Here is a 26,786-nt window from a genome sequence, read left to right as displayed (position 1 = left end):
GAAGCTTTCTGACCTTTCCTAGGACCAAAAAAGACAACAAATAGACTAGAAGTCTTCCTGAAATATTTAGTAGCTTCAACATAATATTTTAAAGCTCTTACAACATCCAGAGAATGTAAGGATCTCTCCAAAGAAATCTTAGGATTAGGACACAAAGAGGGAACAACAATTTCCCTATTAATGTTGTTAGAATTCAGAACTTTAGGTAAAATATGTAAATGAAGTCTGCAAAACTGCCTTATCCTGATGGAAAATCAGAAAAGGAGACTCACAAGAAAGAGCAGATCATTTGTAAACTCTTCTAGCAGAAGAGATAGCCAAAAGGAACAACATTTTCCAAGAAAGTAGTTTAATATCCAAAGAACGCATAGGCTCAAAATGAGGAGCCTGTAAAGCCTTCAAAACCAAATTAAGACTCCGAGGAGGAGAGATTGATTTAATGACAGGCTTGATACCAGTGGCGTCACTAGGGGGGGGCGGGGGGGCGGGCCGCACCCGGGTGACACCCTCCAGGGGGTGACACCAAAAAAAAAAATTTTTTTTTAAATTTTATTGAAATTCAAAGAAATACAATGTTGAGATGCATAGATTTTTTTTTATTAGAGGGGCTGGCATTTGTGAACATTGGTGGGACTGGGGAAGATGTAGACACACAATATTTTTGCCCCTTGAGCCAGTGCTGCAATTTCAACAAATAGTTTTCCCGGCTGCTTTTGCTTGTTTGTACTTTGCTTCTCCCCTGCCCAATTTCGCTATGAATGTTGTGGGCATGCCATGGGGCTTGCAAAGTTGCGCTGCTAGCATTTTTAAAGTCCCCCACAGTGTTTGTTGCTACTACCTCTTGAGGAAGTTTATTCCATAAATCAATCACTCTTTCTGTAAAGAAGTGCTTCCTCAAATTACTCCTGAATCTACTACCCTTTAGCTTGAGCTTATGACCCCTTGTTCTTGAATTTTCCATTTTATGTAAAATACCCACAGCCTCAGTTTTACTAAACCCTTTAATGTACTTGAAAGTTGCTATCATATCACCTCTTTCCCTTCTCTCCTCTAAGTTATACATATTTAGGTCATTGAGCCTATCCTGGTAAGTTTTATTTTTTAGACCATGTACCATTTTGGTAGCCCTCCTTTGTACAGATTCAAGTTTGTTAATATCCTTCTGAAGATATGGCCTCCAGAACTGCACACAATACTCAAGATGAAGCCTAACTAATGATCTATAAAGTGGCATAAGAACCTTACTATTTCTGCTGCAAATACCTCTACCAATACATCCAAGCATTCTGCTAGCCTTACTCGCTGCATTACTACATTGTTTACTAAGTTTTAAATCATCTGAAGCTTTAGCAATCTTTCTGTGAAATAAAACAGAAAGAGCAGAGATTTGTCCCTTCAAGGAACTTGCAGACAAACCTTTATCCAAACCATCCTGAAGGAACTGTAAAATTCTAGGAATTCTAAAAGAATTCCAGGAGAATTTATGAGAACACCATGAAATATAAGTCTTCCAAACTCGATAATAAATCTTCCTAGAAACAGATTTACGAGCCTGTAACATAGTATTAATCACTGAGTCAGAGAAACCTCTATGACTAAGCACTAGGTGTTCAATTTCCATACCTTCAAATTTAACGATTTGAGATCCTGATGGAAAAACGGTCCTTAAGACAGAAGGTCTGGTCTTAAAGGAAGTGGCCAAGGTTGGCAACTGGACATCCGGACAAGATCCGCATACCAGAACCTGTGAGGCCATGCTGGTGCTACCAGAAACACAAACAATTGTTCCATGATGATCTTGGAGATCACTCCTGGAAGAACTAGAGGCGGGAAGATATAAGCAAGTTGGTAAAACCAAGGAATTGCTAACACATCTACTGAATCCGCCTGAGGATCCCTGGACCTGGACAAGTACCTGGGAAGTTTCTTGTTTAGATGGGAAGCCATCAGATCTATTTCTGGAAGACCCCACATCTGAACAATCTGAAAAAACAAAATGTATGCTTACCTGATAAATGTCTTTCTCTTGTGGTGTATCCAGTCCACGGGTTCATCCATTACTTGTGGGATATTCTCCTTCCCAACAGGAAGCTGCAAGAGGACACCCACAGCAGAGCTGTCTATATAGCTCCTCCCCTAACCCCCACCTCCAGTCATTCGACCGAAGACAAGTAAGAAAAAGGAGAAACTATAGGGTGCAGTGGTGACTAATTTTAAAAATAAAAACACCTGCCTTAAAGTGACAGGGCGGGCCGTGGACTGGATACACCACAAGAGAAAGAAATTTATCAGGTAAGCATAAATTTTGTTTTCTCTTGTAAGGTGTATCCAGTCCACGGGTTCATCCATTACTTGTGGGATACCAATACCAAAGCTTTAGGACACGGATGAAGGGAGGGACAAGGCAGGAACTTAAATGGAAGGCACCACTGCCTGTAAGACCTTTCTCCCAAAAATAGCCTCCGAGGAAGCAAAAGTATAAAATTTGTAGAATTTAGAAAAAGTATGAAGCGAAGACCAAGTCACCGCCTTACAAATCTGTTCAACAGAGGCCTCATGTTTAAAAGCCCATGTGGAAGCTACCGCTCTAGTAGAATGAGCTGTAATTCTTTCAGGAGGCTGCTAGCCAGCAGTCTCATAAGCTAAACGGATTATGCTTCTCAGCCAAAAAGAAAGAGAAGTTGCCGAAGCCTTTTAGCCTCTCCTCTTTCCAGAATATACAACAAACAATGCAGATGTTTGACAAAAATTCTTAGTAGCTTGTAAATAAAACTTTAAAGCATGAACCACGTCAAGATTGTGTAACAGACGTTCCTTCTTTGAAGAAGGATTAGGACACAGTGACGGAACAACAATTAAGGGGAATTAAGGGGAAGATAAGGGGAATCACACTGTAAGGCAGATAACTCTGAAACTCTTCGAGCCGAAGAGATAGCTACTAGGAACAGAACTTTCCAAGATAAAAGCTTGATATCTATGGAATGCAAAAGTTCAAACGGAACCCCTTGAAGAACTTTAAGAACTAAATTTAAACTCCATGGCGGAGCAACAGGTTTAAACACAGGCCTGATTCTAACCAAAGCCTGACAAAACGCCTGAACGTCTGGAACATCAGCCAGACGCTTGTGCAAAAGAATAGACAGAGCAGAAATCTGTCCCTTTAAGGAACTAGCCGATAATCCCTTTTCCAATCCTTCTTGGAAAAAGATAATATCCTGGGAATCATGACCTTACTCCACGAGTAACCCTTGGATTCACACCAATGAAGATATTTACACCATATCTTATGATATATTTTCCTGGTGACAGGCTTTCAAACCTGAATCAAGGTATCAATGACCGACTCTGAGAAACCACGATTTGATAAAATCAAGTGTTCAATCTCCAAGCAGTCAGATGCAGAGAAATTAGATTTGGATGTTTGAATGGACCTTGGAGTAGAAGGTTCTGCCTCGGCGGCAGAGTCCATGGCGGAAAGGATGACATGTCCACCAGATCTGCATACCAAGTCCTGCGTGGCCACACAGGAGCTATCAAAATCACCAAAGCTCTCTCCTGCTTGATCTTGGCAATCAGACGAGGGAGGAGAGGAAATGGTGGAAACACATAAGCCAGGCTGAAGGACCAGGGCACTGCTAGAGCATATATCAGCGTTGCATGGGGATCCCTTGACCTGGACCCGTAACGAGGAAGCTTGGCGTTCTGACGAGACGCCATCAGATCCAGTTCTGGTTTGCCCCACAGCTGGGCAAATACCTCCGGATGGAGCTCCCACTCCCCCGGATGAAAAGTCTGCCGACTTAGAAAGTCTGCCTCCCAGTTCTCTACTCCTGGGATATGGATAGCTGAGAGATGGCAAGAGTGAACCTCTGCCCAAAGAATTATCTTGGAATCCTCCATCATTGCCATGGGACTCCTTGTTCCCCATTGAATATCACTCTGAGTTCCAGAATGTTTATCGGAAGGAGGGCTTCCTCCTGAGTCCACGAACCCTGAGCCTTCAGGGAATTCCAGACTGCGCCCCAGCCCAGAAGGCTGGCATCTGTCGTCACTATAGTCCACTCTGGCCTGTGGAAACTCATTCCCCTGGACAGATGGACCCGAGATAACCACCAGAGAAGAGAATCCCTCGTCTCTTGATCCAGATTTAACAGAGGAGACAAATCTGTGTAGTCCCCATCCCACTGATTGAGCATGCAAATTTGCAGTGGTCTGAAATGTAGGTGGGCAAACGGAACTATGTCCATTGCCGCTACCATCAGGCCGATCATTTCCATACACTAAGCCACTGACAGCCGATAAGTGGAATGAAGAGCACGGCAAGAAGTTAGAAGCTTTGATATCCTGACCTCTGTTAGAAAAATTTTCATTTCTTCTGAATCTATCAGAGTTCCTAGGAAGGAAACTCTTGTTAGAGGGGAGAGTGAACTCTTTTCTCTGTTCACCTTCCACCCGTGAGACCTCAGAAAGGCCAGAACAATGTCCGTATGGGACTTGGCGATTTGAAAAGTCGACGCCTGGATCAGGATGTCGTCTAGGTAAGGAGCCACCGCTATGCCCCGCGGCCTTAGAACCGCCAGTAGAGACCCTAGAACCTTCGTAAAGATTCTTGGCGCCGTGGCCAATCCGAAGGTAAGAGCCACAAACTGGTAATGCCTGTCTAGGAAGGCGAACCTGAGGAACTGATGATGATCTCTGTGAATCGGAATGTGGAGATAAGCATCCTTTAAGTCCACGGTAGTCATATATTGACCCTCCTGGATCATAGGGAGGATGGTTCAGATTGTCTCTATCTTGAAAGATGGGACCCTGAGAAATTTGTTTAGGATCTTGAGATCCAAGATTGGTCTGAACGTTCACTCTTTTTTGGGAACTATAAACAGGTTTGAATAGAAGTTCCTCCCTTGGAACTGGGTGGATCACTCCCATAACCAGTAGGTCTTGAACGCAACATAAGAATGCCTCTCTCTTCATCTGGTTTGCAGATAGTTGTGAAAGGTGAAATCTCCCCTTTGGAGATGAACCTTTGAATTCCAGAAGATATCCCTGGGAAACAATCTCTAATGCCCAGGGATACTGGACGTCTCTTGCCCAAGCCTGAGAGAGAGTCTGCCCCCTACTAGATCCGGTCCCGGATCGGGGGCTACTTCTTCATGCTGTCTTAGAGGCAGCAGCAGGTTTTTTGGCCTGCATCCCCTTGTTCCAAGCCTGGTTAGGTCTCCAGACTGGTTTGGACTGGGCGAAATTTCCCTCTTGTTTTGCATTAGAGGAAGCTGAAGCTGCGCCACTCTTGAAGTTTCGAAAGGAACAAAAATTATTCTGTTTGGTCCTTAACTTATTGGACCTATCCTGAGGAAGGGCGTGCACTTTTCCTCCAGTAATATCAGAAATGATCTCCTTCAGACCAGGCCCGAATAGGGTCTGTCCCTTGAAGGGGATGTTAAGAAGCTTAAGACTAGATTTAGAGTTTTGTCTGTAACGACCCGCGTAGCTAACGCATGCTTTTTTTCCCCCGCACCTTTTAAATACCGCTGGTATTTAGAGTTCACAGAATGGCTGCGTTAGGCTCCAAAAAGGGAGCATATAGCATATTTACCGCCACTGCAACTCTCGATACCAGCGGTGCTTACGGACGCGGACAGCTTCAAAAACGTGCTTGTGCACGATATCCCCATAGGAAACAATGGGGCAGTTTGAGCTGAAAAAAAAACTAACACCTGCAAAAGAGCAGCGTTAAGCTCCTAACGCAGCCCCATTGTTTCCTATGGGGAAACACTTCCTAAGTCTGCACCTAACACTCTAACATATACCCCGAGTCTAAACACCCCTAACCTTACACTTATTAACCCCTAATCTGCCGCCCCCGCTATCGCTGACACCTGCATATATTTTTTTAACCCCTAATCTGCCGCTCCGTACACCGCCGCAACCTACATTATACCTATGTACCCCTAATCTGCTGCCCCTAACACTGCCGACCCCTATATTATATTTATTAACCCCTAATATGCCGCCCCCAACGTCGCCTCCACCTACCTACAATAATTAACCCCTAATCTGCCGACCGGACCTCACCGCTACTATAATAAATGTATTAACCCCTAAAGCTAACTCTAACCCGAACCCTAACACCCCCCTAAGTTAAATATAATTTAAATCTAACGAAATAAATTAACTCTTATTAAATAAATTATTCCTTTATATTTAAGTATTTAAAGCTAAATACTTACCTGTAAAATAAACCCTAATATAGCTACAATATAAATTATAATTATATTGTAGCTATTTTAGGATTAATATTTATTTTACAGGCAACTTTGTAATTATTTTAACCAGGTACAATAGCTATTAAACAGTTAATAACTATTTAATAGTTACCTAGTTAAAATAATTACAAAATTACCTGTAAAATAAATCCTAACCTAAGTTACAATTAAACCTAACACTACACTATCAATAAATTAATTAAATACAATACCTACAAATAAATACAATGAAATAAACCAACTAAAGTACAAAAAATAAAAAAGAACTAAGTTACAAAAAATAAAAAAATATTTACAAACATTAGAAAAATATTACAACAATTTTAAACTAATTACACCTACTCTAAGCCCCCTAATAAAATAACAAAGACCCCCAAAATAAAAAAATGCCCTACCCTATTCTAAAATTAAAATAGAAAAGCTCTTTTACCTTACCAGCCCTGAAAAGGGCCCTTTGCGGGGCATGCCCCAAAGAATTCAGCTCTTTTGCCTGTAAAAAAAAAACATACAATACCCCCCCAACATTACAACCCACCACCCACATAGCCCTAATCTAACCCAAACCCCCCTTAAATAAACCTAACACTAAGCCCCTGAAGATCTCCCTACCTTGTCTTCACCACGCCGGGTTCACCGATCGATCCAGAAGAGCCTCCGATGTCTTGATCCAAGCCCAAGCGGGGGGCTGAAGATGTCCAGGATCCGACTGAAGTCTTCATTCAAGCGGGAGCTGAAGAGGTCCATGATAGGGCTGAAGTCTTCTATCAAGCGGCATCTTCAATCTTCTTTCTTCCGGATCCATGGTCATCCCGCCGACGCGGAACATCCATCTTCACTGACGACTTCCCGACGAATGACGGTTCCTTTAAAGGACGTCATCCAAGATGGTGTCCCTCGAATTCCGATTGGCTGATAGGATTCTATCGGAATTAAGGTAGGAAAATTCTGATTGGCTGATGGAATTAGCCAATCAGATTCAAGTTCAATCCGATTGGCTGATCTGATCAGCCAATTAGATTAAGCTCGCATTCTATTGGCTGTTCCGATCAGTGTAAAAATATAGTGAAGTCTTTGTACTGGATGCCAGAGGGGCCTTAAGAAAGTATTCCTAGTAGTATCTGACTAGCCATGTGGAAAACTAGGCCCCAAATAAAGACTTATCTCCCTCAGAGAAAAAACGTCCTATTTATGAAACATGTAAACGTTTTGTCACTAAGTAATATGAGTATTAACATGAGTATTACCCTGTTTTGTAAGCATGATCCCAGTCGCTGTTAAATCACTGCATCAGGCTTACCTCAATTAAACAAGGCTGTGCCAGCATTTTCTAGAACTTATCATCTCTCTAGAAATAAAAATACTGAACATACCTCAAAGCAGGTAATCTGCAGACCATTCCCCCAACTGAAGTTTTCCCATACTCTTCAGTTATGTGTGAGAACAGCAATGGACCTTAGTTACAAACCGCTAAGATCATTAACCTCCAGGCAGAATTCTTCTTCTAATTTCTGCCTGAGAGAAAAACAGTACAACGCCGGTACCGTTTAAAAATAACAAACTTTTGATTGAAGGTAAAACTACACTAAGTCACCACATATCTCTTGATACTTCCTATCTTGTCGAGAGCTGCAAGAGAATATGACTGGAGGTGGGGGTTAGGGGAGAAGCTATATAGACAGCTCTGCTGTGGGTGTCCTCTTGCAGCTTCCTGTTGGGAAGGAGAATATCCCACAAGTAATGGATGAACCCGTGGACTGGATACACCTTACAAGAGAAAACACATCTGGATGGAGAGACCACTCCCCCGGATGTAAAGTCTGATGGCTGAGATAATTCACTTCCCAATTGTCTACACCAGGGATATGTACCACAAAAAATAGGCAAGAGCTGGATTCCACCCAAGAAAGTATCCGAGATACTTCTTTCATAGCTAGGGGACTGTGCGTCCCACCCTGATGATTGACATATGCCACAGTTGTGATATCGTCTGTCTGAAAACAAATGAATGGTTCTCTCTTCAACAGAGGCCAAATCTGAAGAGCCCAAAAAATAGCACGGAGTTCTAAAATATTGATTGGTAACCTCGCCTCTTGAGGTTTCCAAACCCCTTGTGCTGTCAGAGATCCCCAGACAGCTCCCCAACCTGAAAGACTTGCATCTGTTGTGATTAGAGTCCTGGTTGGACAAACAAAAGAGGCCCCTTGAACTATACGATGGTGATCTAACCACCAAGTCAGAGAGAGTTGAACATTGGGATTTAAGGATATTAAATGTGATATATTTGTATAATCTCTGCACCATTGTTTCAGCATCCAAAGCTGTAGAGGTCTCATATGAAAACAAGCAAAGGGGATCGCGTCCGATGCTGCAGTCATGAGACCTAAAACTTCCATGCACATAGTCACTGAAGTGAATTATTGAGACTGAAGGTTCCGACAAGCTGAAACCAATTTTATTTGTCTCTTGTCTGTTAGAGACAGAGTCATGGACACTGAATCTATCTGGAAATCTAAAAAGGTCACCCTTGTCTGAGGAATAAAGGAACTTTTTGGTAAATTGATCCTCCAACCATGTCTTTGAAGAAACAACACTAGTTGATTTGTGTGAGATTTGGCAGAATGTAAAGACTGAGCTAGTACCAAGATATCGTCCAAATAAGGAAACACTGCAATACCCTGTTCTCTGATTACAGAGAGTAGGGCACCGAGAACCTTTGAAAAAATTATTGGAGCTGTCGCTAGGCTAAATGAAAGAGCGACAAATTGGTAATGCTTGTCTAGAAAAGAGAATCTCAGAAACCGATAGTGATCTGGATAAATCGGAATATGAATATATGCATCCTGTAAGTCTATCGTGGACATATAATGACCTTGCTGAACAAAAGGCAGAATAATACTTATAGTTACCATTTTGAAAGTTGGCACTCTACAAAACGATTCAAAATTTTCAGATCCAGAACTGGCCTGAATGAATTTTCTTTCTTTGGGACAATGAATAGATTTGAATAAAACCCCAGACCCTGTTCCTGAAATGGAACTGGTATGATTACCCCTGAAAGCTCTAGATCTGAAACACACTTCAGAAAAGCCTGAGCCTTCACTGGATTTGCTGGAACGCGTAAGAGAAAAAATAGTCTCACAGGAGGACTTACTCTGAATCATATTCGATACCCTTGAAAGACAATACTCTGAATCCAATGATTTTGGACAGAATCTGCCCAACTGTTTTGGAAAAATTTTAATCTGCCCCCCACTAGCTGAGCTGGAATGAGGGCCGCACCATCATGCAGACTTGGGGGCATGCAGACTTGGGGGCTGGTTTTGGTTTCTTAAAAGGCTTGGATTTATTCCAACTTGAAGGTTTCCAATTGGAACCAGATTCTTTGGAGGAAGGATTTCGTTTCTGTTCCTTATTCTATCGAAAAGAATGAAAACAATTAGAAGCATTAGATTTACCCTTAGATCTCTTATCCTGAGGTAAAAAAAAACTCCCTTCCCCCCAGTGACAGTTGAAATAATTAAATCCAACTGAGAAACAAATAAATTGTTACCTTGGAAAGAAAGAGATAGTAATCTAGACTTAGATACCATGTCAGCATTCCAATACTTAAGCCACAAAGCTCTTCTAGCTAAAATAGCTAAAGACATAGATTTAACATCAATTTTGATGATATCAAAGATAGCATTCAAAAAATCAAAAGAAGGTGACACGCTCCTTGTATTTTATATAAAACTTAACATTTATTTTCTTCATAGATAGCATGACAGATAAAATGATTAGCATGTTGAAGCAAGCGAACAATGCTAAACAAATCAAGATCTGTTTCCTGTTGCGCTTAGCTTTCCAACCAGAAAGTTGATGCAGCTGCAACATCAGCCATAGAAATGGCAGGCCTGAGAAGATAGCCAGAATATAAATAAGCTTTCCTTAGATAAGATTCAAGTTTCCTATCTAAAGGAAGTACTATTTTCCATAGGGATAGTAGTACATTTGGCAAGAGTAGAAATAGCCCCATCAACTTTGGGGATTTTTTCCCAAAACTACAATCTGACTGCTGGCAAAGGATACAACTTTTTAAACCTAGAAGAAGGAATAAAATAAGTACCAGGCCTATTCCATTCCTTTGAAATCATATCAGAAATAGCATCAGGAACTGGAAAAACCTCTGGATTAACTACAGGAGGTTTATAAACAGAAGTTAAACGTTTACTAATTTTAGTATAAAGAGGACTAGTTTCCTCAATATCCAAAGTAATCAACACCTCTAGGAACAAATATACTCCATCTTTAAAGAGATAAGTAGATTTGTCAGTGTCAATATCTGAGGTAGGATCTTCTGAATCAGATAGATCCTCAGAGGAGGATAATTCAGTATATTGTCGGTCATTTGAAATTTCACCAACTTTATGAGAAGTTTTAAAAGACCTTATACGTTTATTAGAAGGCGGAATAGCAGACAAAGCCTTCTGAATCGCATCTGCAATAAAATCTTTTATATTCACAGAAATATCATGTACATTAGATGTTGAAGGAACAACAGGCATTGTACTAGTAGTGATGGATACATTCTCTGCATGTAAAAGCTGTCATGACAACTGTTACATACTACAGCTGGAGATATAATCTCCGCTAACTTACAACAGATACACTTATCTTTGGTAGAACTGTTATCAGGCAGCAGGGATCCAACAGTGGTTTCTGAGACAGGATCAGATTGAGACATCTTGTAATGTAAGAGAAAAAACAACATATAAAGCAAAATTATCAATTTCCTTATATGGCCGTTTCAGGAATGGGAAGAAAAATGCAAACAGCATAGCCCTCTGTGCATAGAAAAAGGCAAGAGGCATATCGTAAGTGGGGTTTAAATAATTATATTATTTGGCCCCAAGTATGACGCGCAACACAAAATTATTTTTTTGGCGCTAACAACATTTGTAAATGACGCAACTTGCGTCATAGCAGACGCAACCTTGTGCAAGGAGACCTGGCATCAACTAAGATGCTGGAAATGACGAATTTGTGTCACCGAACATACCTTCGCGCCAAAAAAATACTTGCGCCAAAAATGACGCAATAAATATCAGTATTTTGCGGCCTCGCAAGCCTAATTTTGCCCACGAAAATTAATGAAAAACAGTCAATTTTGAAGAAAAGACTATACCCCAGGTAAGAAAAAATAACTTCCTAAATATCGGCCAGATTAAGAGTTTTGCGTTAGGAGCAATGCGGTGCTGACGAGCAGTTTTTTCTCACCGCTGGTATTACAGGTTTTTACAAACCCAGCGTTAAAAGGCAAGAAGTGAGCGTAGAGCAAAATTGTGCTCCATACTGCACTTCAATACCAGCGCTGCTTAAGTCAGCGGTGAGCTGGTCGTACGTGCTTGTGCACGATCTCCCCATAGACATCAATGGGGAGAGCCGGCTGAGAAAAAGTCTAACACCTTCAGAAAAGCAGCGTAAAACTCAGTAACGCAGCCCCATTGATTCCTATAGGGAAACACATTTTATGTTTACACCTCACACCCTAACATGAACCCTGAGTCTAAACACCCCTAATTTTACACATATTAACCCGTAATCTGCTGTCCCCGACATCGCTGACACCTACATTATACTTATTAACCCCTAATCTTCCGCTCCGGACATCGCCACCACCTACATTATACTTATTAACCCCTAATCTGCTGTCCCCAACATCACAGCCACCTACATTATATTTATGAACCCCTAATCTGCTGCCTCCAATGTCGCCGCAACCTACCTACACTTATTAACCCCTAATCTTCCGCCCCCAACGTCGCCGCCACTATATTAAATGTATTAACCCCTAAACCCAAGTCTAACCCTAACACCCCTAATTGAAATATAATTAAAATAAATCTAAATAAAATTTCTATCATTAACTAAATTATTCCTATTTAAAACTAAATACTTACCTATAAAATAAACCCTAAGCTAGCTACAATATAACTAATAGTAACATTGTAGCTAGTTTAGGGTTTATTTTTATTTTACAGGCAAGTTTGTATTTATTTTTACTAGGTAGAATAGTTATTAAATAGTTATTAACTATTTAATAACTACCTAGCTAAAATAAAAACAAATTGACCTGTAAAATAAAACCTAACCTAAGTTACACTAACACCTAACACTACACTACAATGAAATAAATTAACTAAATTAAATACAATGAAATAAATTAAATTAGCTAAATGATAACCCCCCCCCACTAAAATACAGAAAATAAAAAACAAATTACAGATCTTTAAACTAATTACACCTAATCTAATAGCCTTATCAAAATAAAAAAGCCCCAACAAAATTAAAAAAAAACTAGCCTAAATTGAACTATCAATAGCCCTTAAAAGGCCTTTTGCGGGGCATTGCCCTAAAGTAATCAGCTCTTTTACCTGTAATTTTTTTTTACAAACACCCCCCCCCAACAGTAAAACCCACCACCCACACAACCAACCCCCTAAATAAAATACTAACTAAAAAAACCTAAGCTCCCCATTGCCCTGAAAAAAGCATTTGGATGGGCATTGCCCTTAAAAGGGCATTTAGCTCTTTTGCAGGCCCAAATCCCTAACCTAAAAAATAAACCCACCCAAAATTGGGTGGTGGGTTTTACTGTTTGGGGGTTTGTTTGTATTTTTTTTTTACAGGTAAAAGAGCTGATTCCTTTGGGGCAATGCCCTGCAAAAGGCCCTTTTAAGGGCTATTGATAGTTTAGTTTAGGCTAGGTTTTTTTTTATTTTGATAGGGCTATTAGATTAGGTGACATTAGTTAAAGATCTGTAATTTGTTTTTTTGTGTGATTTAGATAATTTAATTTATTTAATTGTATTTAATTTAGTTAATTTATTTAATTGTATTTAATTGTAGTGTAGTGTTAGTGTAACTTAGGTTAGGTTTTATTTTACAGGTCAATTTGTATTTATTTTAGCTAAGTAGTTATTAAATAGTTAATTACTATTTAATAACTATTCTACCTAGTTAAAATAAATACAAACTTACCTGTAAAATAAAAATAAACCCTAAGCTAGCAACAATGTAACTATTAGTTATATTGTAGCTAGCTTAGGGTTTATTTTATAGGTAAGTATTTAGTTTTAAAAAGGAATAATTTAGTTAATTATAGTAATTTTCTTTAGATTTATTTAAATTATATTTAAGTTAAGGGGTGTTAGGGTTAGACTTAGATTTAGGGGTTAATACATTTAATATAGTGGCAGCAACGTTAGGGACAGCAGATTAGGGGTTAATAAGTATAATGTAGGTGGCAGCGATATTAGGGGCGGCAGATTAAGGGTTAATAATATTTAACTAGTGTTTGCGAGGCGAGTGTATAGGTGTTAGTGTACTTTTTAGCACTTTAGTTATGAGTTTTATGCTATGGCGTTGTAGTGTAAAACTCATAACTACTGACTTTAGAATGCGTTACGAATCTTGAAGGTAGAGGGTGTACCGCTCACTTTTTGGCCTCCCAGGACAGACTCGTAATACCGGCGCTATGGCAGTCCCATAGAAAAAAGGGTTTACGAAGTTTTCGTAAGTCATTTTGCGGTAAGGCCAAAGAAGTGTGCGGTGCCCCTGAACCTGCAAGACTTGTAATAGCAGCAGTAGTGAAAAAACAGAATTTATGCTTACCTGATAAATTACTTTCTCCAACGGTGTGTCCGGTCCATGGCGTCATCCTTACTTGTGGGAATATCTCTTCCCCAACAGGAAATGGCAAAGAGCCCAGCAAAAGCTGTCCATATAGTCCCTCCTAGGCTCTGCCCACCCCAGTCATTCGACCGACGGACAGGAGGAAAAAAACAGGAGAAACTATAGGGTGCCGTGGTGACTGTAGTTAGAAAAAAATAATTCATCAAACCTGATTCAAAAAAACCAGGGCGGGCCGTGGACCGTACACACCGTTGGAGAAAGTAATTTATCAGGTAAGCATAAATTCTGTTTTCTCCAACATTGGTGTGTCCGGTCCACGGCGTCATCCTTACTTGTGGGAACCAATACCAAAGCTTTAGGACACGGATGAAGGGAGGGAGCAAATCAGGTTACCTAAACAGAAGGCACCACGGCTTGCAAAACCTTTCTCCCAAAAATAGCCTCCGAAGAAGCAAAAGTATCAAATTTGTAAAATTTGGCAAAAGTGTGCAGGGAAGACCAAGTCGCTGCCTTACATATCTGATCAACAGAAGCCTCGTTCTTGAAGGCTTATGTGGAAGCCACAGCCCTAGTAGAGTGAGCTGTGATTCTTTCAGGAGGCTGCCGTCCGGCAGTCTCGTAAGCCAATCGGATGATGCTTTTAAGCCAAAAGGAAAGAGAGGTAGAAGTCGCTTTTTGACCTCTCCTTTTACCAGAATAGACGACAAACAGAGAAGATGTTTGTCTGAACTCTTTTGTAGCATCTAAATAGAATTTTAGAGCACGCACTACATCTAAATTGTGTAACAAACGTTCCTTCTTTGAAACTGGATTCGGACACAAAGAAGGTACAACTATCTCCTGGTTAATATTTTTGTTAGAAACAACCTTTGGAAGAAAACCAGGCTTAGTACGCAAAACAACCTTATCTGAATGGAACACCAGATAGGGCGGAGTACACTGCAGAGCAGATAACCCAGAAAATCTTCTAGCAGAAGAAATAGCAACCAAAAACAAAACTTTCCAAGATAACAACTTAATATCTATGGAATGTAAAGGTTCAAACGGAACCCCTTGGAGAACTGAAAGAACTAGATTTAGACTCCAGGGAGGAGTCAAAGGTCTGTAAACAGGCTTGATCCTAACCAGAGCCTGAACAAATGCTTGAACATCTGGCACAGCTGCCAGTCGTTTGTGTAACAAGACAGATAAAGCAGAAATCTGTCCCTTTAAAGAACTCGCTGATAATCCCTTATCCAAACCTTCTTGGAGAAAGGAAAGGATCCTAGGAATTTTGATCTTGCTCCATGAGAATCCCTTGGATTCACACCAACAGATATATCTTTTCCATATCTTATGGTAAATTTTTCTAGTTACAGGTTTTCTGGCTTGTACCAGAGTATCTATTACAGAATCCGAAAACCCACGCTTAGATAAAATCAAGCGTTCAATTTCCAAGCCGTCAGCTGGAGGGAAAATAGATTTGGATGTTCGAATGGACCTTGTACTAGAAGATCCTGTCTCAAAGGTAGCTTCCATGGTGGAGCCGATGACATATTCACCAGGTCTGCATACCAAGTCCTGCGTGGCCACGCAGGAGCTATCAAGATCACCAAGGCCCTCTCCTGCTTGATCCTGGCTACCAGCCTGGGAATGAGAGGAAACGGTGGAAACACATAAGCTAGGTTGAAGGTCCAAGGCGCTACTAATGCATCCACTAGAGTCGCCTTGGGATCCCTGGATCTGGACCCGTAGCAAGGAACCTTGAAGTTCTGACGAGACGCCAACAGATCCATGTCTGGAATGCCCCATAATTGAGTCAATTGGGCAAATATCTCCGGGTGGAGTTCCCACTCCCCCGGATGGAATGTCTGACGACTCAGATAATCCGCCTCCCAGTTTTCCACTCCTGGGATGTGGATCGCAGATAGGTGGCAGGAGTGATCCTCTGCCCATTTTATGATTTTGGTCACTTCTCTCATCGCTAGGGAACTCCTTGTTCCCCCCTGATGGTTGATGTAAGCAACAGTCGTCATGTTGTCTGATTGGAATCTTATGAATCTGGCCTTTGCTAGTTGAGGCCAAGCCCTGAGAGTATTGAATATCGCCCTCAGTTCCAGAATGTTTATCGGGAGAAGAGACTCTTCCCGAGACCATAGCCCCTGAGCTTTCAGGGAGTCCCAGACCGCGCCCCAGCCCACTAGACTGGCGTCGGTCGTGACGATGACCCACTCTGGTCTGCGGAAGCTCATTCCCTGGGACAGGTGATCCTGGGTTAGCCACCAACGGAGCGAGTCTCTGGTCTTCTGATCTACTTGAATCACTGGAGACAAGTCTGTATAGTCCCTATTCCACTGTTTCAGCATGCACAGTTGTAATGGTCTTAGATGGATTCGCGCAAAAGGAACTATGTCCATTGCTGCAACCATCAATCCTACCACTTCCATGCACTGAGCTACGGAAGGACGTGGAATAGAATGAAGAACTTGACAAGCGTTTAGAATTTTTGACTTCCTGACTTCTGTCAGAAAAATCCTCATTTCTAAAGAATCTATTATTGTTCCCAAGAAAGGAACTCTTGTCGACGGAGACAGGGAACTTTTTTCTATGTTCACCTTCCAACCGTGAGATCTGAGAAAGGCTAGAACAATGTCTGTGTGAGCCTTTGCCTTTGAAAGAGACGACGCTTGTATTAGAATGTCGTCCAAGTAAGGTACTACTCCAATGCCCCTTGGTCTTAGAACCGCTAGAAGGGACCCGAGTACCTTTGTGAAAATCCTTGGAGCAGTGGCTAATCCGAATGGGAGTGCCACAAACTGGTAATGTTTGTCCAGAAAGGCGAACCTTAGGAACTGATGATGATCTTTGTGGATAGGAATATGTAGATACGCATCCTTTCAGATCCACGGTAGTCATAAATTGACCCTCCTGGATTGTAGGAAGAATCGTTCGAATGGTTTCCATTTTGAACGATGGTACTCTGAGAAATTTGTTTAGGATCTTTAAATCCAGAATTGGTCTGAAAGTTCCCTCTTTTTTGGGAACTATGAACAGATTTGAGTAAAATCCCTTTCCTTGTTCCACCATTGGAACTGGGTGTATCACTCCCATCTTTAACAGGTCTTCTACACAATGTAAGAATGCCTGTCTCTTTATTTGGTTTGAGGATAAGTGAGACATGTGGAACCTTCCCCTTGGGGGTAGTTCCTTGAATTCCAGAAGATAACCCTGAGAAACTATTTCTAGTGCCCAGGGATCCTGAACAACTCTTGCCCAAGCCTGAGCAAAGAGAGAGAGTCTGCCTTCTACTAGATCCGGTCCCGGATCGGGGGCTACTCCTTCATGCTGTTTTATTAGTAGCAGCAGGCTTCTTGGCCTGCTTACCCTTGTTCCAGCCTTGCATCGGTTTCCAGGCTGGTTTGGTTTGTGAAGCATTACCCTCTTGTTTAGAGGATGCGGAGTTGGAAGCCGGTCCGTTCCTGAAATTGCGAAAGGAACGAAAATTAGACATGTTCTTGGCTTTGAAAGGCCTATCTTGTGGAAGGGCATGGCCCTTTCCCCCAGTGATGTCTGAGATAATCTCTTTCAATTCTGGCCCAAAGAGAGTTTTACCCTTAAAGGGGATATTGAGCAATTTTGTCTTGGAAGATACATCCGCTGACCAAGACTTTAGCCAAAGCGCTCTGCGCGCCACTATTGCAAACCCTGAATTTTTCGCCGCTAATCTAGCTATTTGCAAAGCGGCATCTAAAATAAAAGAATTACCCAACTTGAGTGCGTGAACTCTGTCCATAACCTCCTCATACGGAGTCTCTCTACTGAGCGACTTTTCTAGTTCCTCGAACCAGAACCACACTGCTGTAGTGACAGGAACAATGCACGAAATGGGTTGCAGGAGGTAACCTTGCTGTACAAAAATCTTTTTGAGCAAACCCTCCAATTTTTTATCCATAGGATCTTTGAAAGCACAATTATCCTCGATAGGAATAGTAGTGCGCTTGTTTAAAGTAGAAACTGCCGCCTCGACCTTAGGGACTGTCTGCCATAAGTCCTTTCTGGGGTCGACCATAGGAAATAATTTCTTAAATATAGGAGGGGGGACAAAAGGTATGCCGGGCTTCTCCCACTCCTTATTCACTATATCCGCCACCCGCTTGGGTATAGGAAAAGCGTCAGGGTGCACCGGAACCTCTAGGAACTTGTCCATCTTGCATAATTTTTCTGGAATGACCAGGTTGTCACAATCATCCAGAGTAGATAACACCTCCTTAAGCAGTGCGCGGAGATGCTCTAATTTAAATTTAAATGTCACAACATCAGGTTCTGCCTGTTGAGAAATTTTACCTGAATCTGAAATTTCCCCGTCCGACAAAACCTCCCTCATGACCCCTTCAGATTGGTGTGAGGGTATGACAGAGCAATTATCATCAGCGCCCTCCTGCTCTACAGTGTTTAAAACAGAGCAATCACGCTTTCTCTGAAATGCAGGCATTTTGGATAAAATATTTGCTATGGAGTTATCCATTACTGCCGTTAATTGTTGCATAGTAATAAGCATTGGCGCGCTAGAAGTACTAGGGGCCTCCTGCGTGGGCAAAACTGGTGTAGACACAGAAGGAGATGATGTAGAACTATGTCTACTCCCTTCATCTGATGAATCATCTTGGGCAACTTTACTATCTGTGGCAGTACTGTCCTTACTTTGTTTGGACGCTATGGCACAATTATCACACAATTTTGAAGGGGGGGACACATTGATCTTCAAACATATAGAACATAGCTTATCTGAAGGTGCAGACATGTTAAACAGGCTTAAACTTGTCAAAGTACAAAAACCGTTTTAAAACAAAACCGTTACTGTCTCTTTAAATTTTAAACAGTGCACACTTTATTACTGAATATGTGAAAAAGTATGAAGGAATTGTTCAAAATTTACCAAATTTTCACCACAGTGTCTTAAAGCATTAAAAGTATTGCACACCAATTTTCAGAGCATTAACCCTTAAAATAAAGAAACCGGCGCCTGTTACAGTTTTAACCCCTCTACAGTCCCAGCTACAGCCTTTGCTGCGACTTTACCAAACCCAGGGGGAATACGATACCAAATGAAGCCTTCTAGGAACTTTTCCAACCACTTTCAGATCCACACACATGCATCTGCATGTCTTGCTCCCAAAAGTAACTGCGCAGTAATGGCGCGAAAATGAGGCTCAGCCTACAACTGGGAAGGCCCTTCCTGACTGGAAAGGTGACTAACTCAGTGCCTGACGTTAAAAAACGTTCCCCAAAGTTTGTAAGTGTGAATTTCAAACATAAAGATGTATAAAATGCCCAAATAAAGCAATCGATTTTGCTCATAAAAGTGTCTACCAGTTTTATAGCCCATATTAAGCCCTTTATTCTGTTTGAGACTAAGAAAATGGCTTACCGGTCCCCATGAGGGGAAATGACAGCCTTCCAGCATTACACAGTCTTGTTAGAAATATGGCTAGTCATACCTTAAGCAGAAAAGTCTGCTAACTGTTTCCCCAACTGAAGTTACTTCATCTCAACAGTCCTATGTGGAAACAGCAGTCGATTTTAGTTACTGCTGCTAAAATCATCTTCCTCTCACAAACAGAACTCTTCATCTTTTTCTGTTTCAGAGTAAATAGTACATACCAGCACTATTTTAAAATAACAAACTCTTGATAGTAGAATAAAAAACTACAACTAAACACCACATACTCTTAACCATCTCCGTGGAGATGTTGCCTGTGCAACGGCAAAGAGAATGACTGGGGTGGGCGGAGCCTAGGAGGGACTATATGGCAAGCTTTTGCTGGGCTCTTTGCCATTTCCTGTTGGGGAAGAGATATTCCCACAAGTAAGGATGACGCCGTGGACCGGACACACCAATGTTGGAGAAAGCAGCGTTAGGACCTGTTAACACTGCTTTTTCAGCTTAAAGCAAAACTCATAATATAGCCGTATGTTTTCCCAATTTTGAAACTGAATGTCTGCAAAAGGAAATATACATAAACCTGACTCATGGCAAATATAAGTACAATACATATATTTAGAACTTTACATTAATACATTAGTGCCAAACCATAGCTGAGAGTGTCTTAAGTAATGAAAACATACTTACCGAAAGACACCTATCCACATATAGCAGATAGCCAAACCAGTACTGAAACAGTTATCAGTAGAGGTAATGGAATATGAGAGTATGTCGTCGATCTGAAAAGGGAGGTAGGGGCTGAATCTCTACGACAGATAACAGAGAACCTATTAAAAGATTTCCCACAAGGAAAACCATAGAATTCAATAGGTGATACTCTCTTCACATCCCTCTGACATTCACTGTACTCTGGTGAGGGGTGTATTTATAAGCATTTTGAAGTTTGGGAAACTTTGCCCCTCCTGGTAGGATTGTATATCCCATACGTCACTAGCTCATGGACTCTTGCCAATTAGATGAAAGAAACTAGGATGTTGTCTTGAAAGATAAAAAATATAGTGACTAATTGGGAAAATTCCCACTGGTAAGCTGCTGGAATGTCAAATATACTTTGAAAGGCACCAAAATTTAAAATCTCTGTACAAGATGAATTTATCATGCAGCTAATGTTCATAATGTGTTTATCCTCCCAACCCTTAAAAACTTGACTTAAGTCCCCACAGAGAATTGCTTATTATCCCTAACTGGAAGAAAGTCTGTTATTCTATAATTGAAGCCTAATAATTTATGATTTTTTCTCCATACCACTAATACATCTTTATATAATGTGTTATGTTAGATTTTTCTTTAGTTCTTTATCTGAAGCATGTCAAATAAAATGTAATGAACAATTTTATATATAGGTGCCTCAATTTCCTTGATGGAAGAATATTCTCTACCCAATAACCATTCAAAATCTACCCTTAAAATTGTGGCATAATTATATAGCCTAAAATTTGGTAAACCAGGACCTCCATTTCTATATGAAGAGTGTAATCTGGCCAAAGAAATTCTAGGACGCTTCTCTTACAACAAAAATTTCCTAATGCAATTTAAGTCAGCCCATGCAGTTATATGAGGAAATATAGACATTGGAAACAATAATTTAGGTAGTGCAAACATTTTAATCAAGTGAACTCTTCCGGTCAAAAAAACTGGTAACTTTATCCAGGATTTCAATTCCTCTATTTTTTTTAACAACCCCTATGAAGCGTAAGCTATACCATTTTCTTTGGTCTTCAGACCAAAATAGTTTAACTCCTCCATTCTGCAAACGGACAATTTATCTCCAGGTTTACTTTCTTAAACTTTAATATTTCCAATTTTAAAATATTTAATTTATAATTCAAGATCTCCATGTAAAATTGAACCAGACAAATTATCTTCCCTGTAAATAATTCAATTTAGGATAACATATTGTTGTCAGACAGAGCTGTCTTAATTATCAACTGGCTTATTTGTATTCCTGGAAATAAATGTTTTAATTTAAAGCCAGGTTAAACATCAAAGACGACAAGGGACAGCCCTAACTAGTACCTTTATTTTAAGAAATTAAGGGGAGAGATGGAGAGTTAATCAACACATAAGCATATATATTCTTGATCAACTTAAAGAAGGGGCCTGGAAAATGTATTTATAATTACCCAATGCTCCTATCAAAAAACTCCTTTCTATCTTATCGAAAGGCCTTCTCCACATCCAATGATAGGAAAAAGGCCTTTGACAGGGGAACATCCTTTGATTCATCCAATATTTTGCAATAATTTGCAATAATTTACTTATATTGATTGTTGAGCTCCTGCCACAAACAAAGCTTGTCTGGTCCAGGTGGATTAGATATGGAAGAATCTCTTTTAACGTATTTGCAGTTAACTTTGTCAAACTTTTATAGTCCAGATTAAGCAAAGATATTGTCTATAGTAACTGGTTAACATTGGATCTGTATTTTAAAATAAGAGTAATATTAGCAGCTCTAAAATTATTAGAGAATATCTCTTCTGGAAAAGCATAAGTATTATAAAGATTTAGCAAAGGTTCCACTATTTTGCTTTTTTTTTTTAAATGGTTTTTATTGAGGATGAAATAAAATAACATACAGTAAATCGAGTATACAATGACATGAACACGTCAGGCATCCAGTGCCACAACAAAATGTAACATATGATTAACGTAATACAAAAGCGTAAAAGTAATGAAGTACCAAATTACAGTCAATAATCTGGAATATACCTGTAAGAGAGTGTGAAAGGAATAGAGAATATCAGCTTTTCATCCCCGATTTTCCACCTCCATAATAGAAATGAGGCCAAATCAAGACCTCCAATGTAATTATTATAGAGAATAACAGGAGGGTTTTTACATTATAAGATCCCATTTAGGATCTTTATGAAGCTTATCAAGGCATAGTACTCCCCCTCCTAGCATATACCTCCAGGACAGGGAGCACATAATATGAACAAACATAAGGTAGGGGTAATATCAAAAACAAGAAGCTTGTCAATGTTAAAACATACTATGATCTGATCAAATAAGAGCATAGGAAATAACATACGCTAGATAAAGTTATCTTTGCATCTGATAGTGACAATACACAACCTGTGCTGAAACGATTATCTAGGTTAAATGCTGCTAAATTGTCTCAGCTCATCCAAACTGCTCAGTACAAATATCTGCTTCCTATAGATAAAATGCTATATTTTAATGATAGATGGGGAGTTTCTTTGGGAATCTGCATTCCTATGTTTATAAAATAAACGAAAAATTTAGGGGGGGCCGAATGATTGTTATATAAATCACATGTGCAAGTCCGCTAGGACTAGTCAAGTAAGGTATAGATGGGCATATATAGTGGACAATAACCTCATGTAAAAGCATAGAATAAATTATATAAGTACCTCCTTCAGAGTAGAAATCTACTAGTCATGGGCACATGGGGGTTCTACCATTCAGCGTATTCAATTAGCCAGGTACAATAATGAACAGCAATTGGGCATGATATAGGTTAAAAAGTCTAAAGTCCACTATCGTATACTAAGTAGCGTTAAACATTTAGATCTACTGAAAAAAAAAAGAATAAAAAATTATTTGCAGCTCAAGCATAACCGTAGCACCAAGCTTATATTGTCCACTGGGAATATTACTAGCAGTATAACAGTTAAGGAATTGTTTGGCATAAGATACATTAGGGCACTGACCCAGGGGCATGGGCCCTATACCCCAGGGCCAAGAGCAAAATGTGTAGCTCTCTAGTCTATAATATAAAGATATGACCTATACAGGAAAACTGAGGAGCTGAAAAATATATATAGAAATAAAACAATGCAACTTAAGTCCCAGGGCTATTATAGTAGTGTGTACTAAATGAAATTTATAGCTGAGCAGTAGTCTACTAAAACACCATGATATTCCCCAGCAGACTTTCTTAGATATTATGAATATGTAGATATGAGCAAAACTAATTTAAAATTACAACACTCAATATATTGTAGTCCAAAGCAAGGTGAACACGTGCCATCAATGAAGTTCAAGTACCATTATCAGCAAACATATATCTCCGTAAGAAAAATGATGTTATTAGATCATATGAGACAGACCCACTATGTAAACTCTTACAGTAATAATGAACCCTAAATTATTACGCACACAGATTATCATTATGAGTGAACAATATATACAGACATGTCTCAGAGTAACTATCAATGTAGAGGATAGCAGGAAATAAACTAACAAACTGTAAGACTAATAAACATAAAATAACCTGCATAACTTATATAGCTACATTTGTGGAGTGTATTCATATATACCTATACACAGCTCCATGAGGCCGTACTATATCATTGTAAATAAGCAGGGGAAAAGTGTACTAGGGGCACATATAACATATAATTGGTGAAAAACTATTCATAGCTATCAATAAACCTTGTTAGGTATCATGGGGCTGCTAAAAATATAGTTTAGTCCGGAATGTAATGTCCAGCTGTAAACTGATCCCAGGCAGTAGATAACATATTACCCAACTCCGGATTTGCCATATTTAATAAAATCGTGGAGAGAGGGTCCCATCACCTGCAAAGTTCTCCTGTGTGGGAATCGGCAACTCTCATTCATCCATGGTCGCCCAAGCAGGTAGAGGAAACAAATACGTGTTACCCTGTGTGAGGAGAAAGCTGCGTCCAAAGATGACACCCGGCATGACTCAGCAGCCGCTTCAACAGGCCAAAGCATGTCAAATCTTTCCTGTATGATCGCGCTGGACTCAGTAGCAGGATCGCCTCTCCCGATTCCAACCTCAAGCGTTTCACAGGTAGTAGTCTCCCGCACTAACATGACCCTCCCAGGGTCCAAAGCTGCCTGAGGCAAATGAGGCAGTTCATACCGGGTAGATATTTTCGATAGCTGGTAACCTTGTGGATGCTTTCTATATGGCAGCTCCTCTCCGCTTTCCATCCATGCAGCTGTGTCATCTAGGAAACTCCCTGGGTATTCAACAGACCCAATATTTGTGAGTTCCACTACCAGGGCAGCCGGGAGTCCATTGGTCTCAGCTTCCTTAAGTTTCCCGGGCAAATCTTGGGTTAATTCTCGCTTCTGTAACTCCATTTTCCGAGTTGCGAGCTCAGGACTGGTAGCGCTCCCAGTAAGTGCTAAAATCACCTCGTGTTCAACTTCCAGAAGCTTGGCAGATAATAAATCCAATAATATGTTCCCATAACTCAGTCGGTTCTCCATATCTCCACGTGGGCTGGGAAATGGGCGCTTTTCAGCAGTCTCAATGCTGAATTCTACAAAGCAATGTGAATTGCCGTTGTTTGCTAATGTCTCTTAGGCTTCAGGGTATTCACTCCAACCCCATGGATCATTAGATAAAATAACTACTCAAATTAGAATAAGCTGAATGGTCAAATATAGGTTCAATTATAAGATATAGTCAGAGCTACACTAACATGCGACCATTCAGTATCAGAGCTGGCTCCGCCCCCCCTCCACTATTTTGCTTTTTAATATGCAATAAAACTCAGTTGGTAAGCCATCCGGACCTGGGGCCTTGTTTTTATGTCTTCCTTGGAAACATTTGTCTAATTGGACAAAAGCTAGCTATTGAAGAGATACCTTATCACAAAAATTATGAGATATGTGCATATTCTAAAAGGGCTAATTAAGTAAAATTTAAAAATTGTTTAAAAATTGCTGGCAAGTATTTTAAAATAATTTTCAAAAATAAGCAAAATGACTTACATAGCTGTGCTTTCTGGAGTAGACTGATCCACCCCCCCCCCCTCTTATCAGTGTTTAACATCAGAAACACAGGCATTGTATTTTAACTGAGTTCACAGCATCTTATTTGCTTCTAGGCATGCTCCAGCAGATGACTGTTAAAGGGCGAGTCAACACCAGCATTTTTGTTGTTTTAAAGACAGATAATCCCTTAATTACCCATTCCCCAGTTTTGCATAACCAACAGTTATAATAATACATATTTTACCTCTGTAATTACTTTGTATCTAAGCCTCTGCAGACTGCCCCCTTATTTCAGTTTTTTTGACATACTTGCATTTTAGCCAATCAGTGCTCACTCCTCGGTAAATTCACGTGATTGAGCTCAATGTTATCTATATAAAAAACATGAACTAACGCCCTCTAGTGGTGAAAAACTGTCAAAATGCATTTAGATTAGAGGCGGCCTTCAACGTCTAAGAAATTAGCATATGAACCTCCTAGGTTTAGCTTTTAACTAAGAATACCAACAGAACAAAGCAAAATTGGTGATAAAAGTAAATTGGAAAGTTGTTTAAAATTACATGCCCTATTTGAATCATGAAAGCTTTTTTTGGACTTGACTGTCCCTTTAACCCCTTAACGACGCATGTCGTACAGGGTACGTCACACACAAACTGGTCTTTAAAGACCAGAGACGTACCCTATACGACATTAGGGTTTAAAGCGGTTGGAAGCGATCCTGATCGCTTCCAGCCGCTTTCAAGGTATTGCCATGATGCCTCGTTATTGAGGCATCACTGCAATACCTTTTTTCCCAAACCGATGCAGAGAGAGCCACTCTGTGGCCCTCTCTGCACCGTTAGCGATGGGCTCGATCGTTGGTGGGTGGGAGCAGCTGCAGGGAGGCGGGTGGGCGGCCCATCGCTACCCGGCATCCGGTTCCTGAATGTGCACGCAGGGTGCCGGGAGCGTGCGGGGGGCCTGCAGGGAGCGCGTGCGCGCGCATGTGTGACAGCTGCCAGTACCCAAGATGGCAGCAAATAGGCAGTGGGCGAGGGTTATAGAGCTGTTTGGGGGGGGGGGATCAGAGGGGTTGGGGGCTAAGGGGGGTCCATCACAGCTAAACAGATTTAAAAAAAAAATAATAAAAAAAATAAAAAGCCTTTTGTTTTAATACTGGCAGACTTTCTGCCAGTACTTAAGATGGCGGGGACAATTGTGGGGTGGGGGAGGGAAGAGAGATGTTTGGGAGGGATCAGGGGGTGGGATGTGTCAGGTGGGAGGCTGATCTCTACACTAAAGCTAAAATTAACCCTGCAAGCTCCCTACAAGCTACCTAATTAACCCCGTCACTGCTAGGCATAATACAAGTGTGGTGCGCAGCGGCATTTAGCAGCCTTCTAATTACCAAAAATCAACGCTAAAGCCATATATGTCTGCTATTTCTGAACAAAGGGGATCCCAGAGAAGCATTTACAACCATTTGAGCCATAATTGCACAAGCTGTTTGTAAATAATTTCAGTAAGAAACCCAAAGTTAGTGAAAAAGTGAACAATTTTTTTTAATTTCATCGAATTTGGCGGTGAAATGGTGGCATGAAATATATCAAAATGGGCCTAGATCAATACTTTGGGTTGTCTACTACACTACCCTAAAGCTAAAATTA

Source organism: Bombina bombina, chromosome 2, assembly GCF_027579735.1.
Source record: "Bombina bombina isolate aBomBom1 chromosome 2, aBomBom1.pri, whole genome shotgun sequence".
NCBI lineage: Eukaryota > Metazoa > Chordata > Amphibia > Anura > Bombinatoridae > Bombina > Bombina bombina.
The sequence above is the reverse complement of the archived record's forward strand: the minus strand, read 5'-3'. Positions refer to the sequence as shown.